We start from the raw sequence: 2,726 nt of genomic DNA, 5'->3' as shown, positions 1-2,726 counted from the left end.
AAGTGTCCACACAGCAGCTTCAGTCAGGAGAATAAAGGTGAACTCTGCCTTAACTCTGCATTAGAGCTTTGAAGGATACCTGGCAGTGACTGAAACTGTTTGCTAGTCCCTGGGGTAGGACAGGTTGTGATGATACTGTCTTACACATCTCTGAGGAGGGACAACTCCTTTCATTCTCTGTACCCATTTGGTCCAGGTGCCTTGATTGATGGGAAGAGTCTCACCTGGAACTCCAGCAGGTGTGAGACAGGCAATTCTTCCTTCTTACACTTCTGTGCCTGTGCAGTGCCTGGAGGTGGAAGCTTCTTTTGCATTTTAACAATCCAGTGCTAGTATTCCAAAGGTGTGCTGTGCAGGCAGGCACAGTGCTAAGAGGTTTTGATAGCAAGTGACTGAAGCAAGCTGTGATATGTAGCCTCCCTCACCTCCAAATTGGGAAATGTAGTGCAAGGTATTTATTACAAGTGTTTTCATGAACTAAGAATACTGTGATTAAAGGTACTAACATATTATTAAAAGTTTGATTTCTTTCTTCCCCAGCTGATGTTTGTTACATTTCTTTCAGCTCAAAGCAAGCCAGGGTGATGAAATGAAGTTCAGTGGAGCTGGGATCAAAGCAAGGGACATCATTGACAGATGGTGCAGGAACTAGTTGTCAGAAGTTCCACAGGCTCAAGAGAAGACTTGCAGGTAAAACTGAGGGTAGCTAAACATGTGGAAGCAACATCCAGCCTGTGTGATCCTCAGATGAAACATAGGATCATAGGATAACTCAGCTTGGAAGGGATCTTGGGAGCTCTCTAGTCCAATACCTCATGGAAAGCAGGGTCACCTAGCTCATAACAGTTTAGTCAGAGCTTTATTCAGCCTGGTTTTGAAAGCCTCCAGGGACAGAGCCTGCACAACCTCTCTGGGCAACCTGCTCCAACTCTAGATAGTCCTCATGGTGACAAGGTGTTTCATCAGATTCAATCTGAACTTCCCTTGTTTGAGCTTACGCCTGTTGTCTCTCATCCTTCCTCTGAGTACCACAGTCAAGCCTGGCTTTTGCTAGCCTTCATAAATAGATGGGAAGTGAGAGAGTATTAGTTGGAGATTGACACATTATTTGTGTTTCATGTGCATATAATATAAAGACTTGCAAAGTCTTATTTTTCTCTGGTCACCAGCTTATGGCCACCTTTGCAAACAGAGCACTAGGCTAGGGTTGGACTCGGTTGGACTGGGTGATGTTAAACATATTGACTTGCATCCTTTGTTGGACTAACACAGCAGGGAAAGCTGTGGATCCTAATCTGGGTAGTGCAGAACACTTAAACTAAATGTAGCTGCAGAATCTTTTTAGGCAGAATAATTTTCAGCTTTGCTTTCTTACCAAAGGAGGTCAATTGGGAAATGGCTTAATTTACAGAAGGAGACTCAGTGCTGGAGACCTGTGAAATCAGATTGCACAACACGAGACAGAAACTCCTGTTTGGAAAACAAGCTATTTCTTTGTTAGCAGCAAGGACCAGATTTTCTGGAAAGGTGAAGGATGCTGAGACTGCTTCATTCTTCTCTCGTGAGCTGAGGGTTCCAAGTGCCCTAGGGCATGTTATGTCAGATGTAACTATTTATGCTCTGGGACAAGGATCTGTGGTAGTATCCCTTCAGGTACTTTATTTGTATTTCACAGAGTTTTCTTCCTTTTCATGGGGATTAGCTTGGGAGAATCAGTCAAAGATTCTGTTTCTTCACAGTCATATTCCACAGAAAGAAGAGTTTCATGGACTGTACTTAGTGCTCAGTGTTCCAGCCAGCTTCATGGAGTGAATGATTTTTGTTGGTTTGGTTTGTTAATGAGGCAAATCCTGACCTTCTCTGGAGAATACGAGAAAAAATAGAGTCAGGATCTTTTTCATGCAGCTAAGGACAGGCTGAATTGCATATCAAAAGCTCTAAATAGAACTGTTGAAATCATGTTTTGTTATTCAGGCCTGACTTTCAGCACTACCTGGGACTCAAACACTTTTTTTCTCCCTGAAGTCCAATGTAATATATAAAGTTATGGCTGCCCCATCCCTGGCAGTGTTCAAGGCCAGGCTGGACAGAGGGGCTTGGAGCAACCTGCTCTAGTGGAAGGTGTCCTTGCCCGTGGCAGGAGGTTGGAACTGGATGAGCTTTAAGGTCCCTTCCAACCCAAACCAGGCTGGGATTCTATGAAAATGGATGTGCAGTTTGTAGTGGTATTCTGCTGGGGAAGGGCAGGCAAATGGGATTAGCTGATGCATGGATTTGGTAGCATGTTTAGTATGAGATGCAGGCTTGGGTATTTTTCCTGCTTTTATCAGCATGATAATTTCCATGCTCCACTTTGTATTCTTTTTCCATGTCCTTTCCTCTCTCAACAGCATCATGTCCTTTAGGCCTTTCCTTTCTGCATCTGTTTCTCCTGTTGCTGTTTGTCACTGTTGCATCAGACAGCTTTAGTCTCCCTTCAGGATGGAAGGAGCTCACCTGAACTTTGCCAGGATGGAGTGGATAAAAGTATTTTCTTATCTGTAAAACTTCAGTCTCTCAGCTTTCTGCCAGAGGGCAAAATGCTTACTCAGAGATAATGTGACCCTACTCAACCCTGGAGATCTCTGGCTTACCAAGCAGCATATTTGACCCTGTAATGTCATGGCTTCCCCACTGGCTTTGGAAGCTTTTCTGAAATGGAGTGCTTCATGTAGGGAAGGATCTAT

This window comes from Nestor notabilis, unplaced genomic scaffold (genome assembly GCF_000696875.1).
Source record: "Nestor notabilis isolate BGI_N333 unplaced genomic scaffold, ASM69687v1 scaffold6274, whole genome shotgun sequence".
Taxonomy (NCBI): Eukaryota; Metazoa; Chordata; class Aves; order Psittaciformes; family Psittacidae; genus Nestor; species Nestor notabilis.
This window is presented reverse-complemented; position numbering follows the sequence as displayed.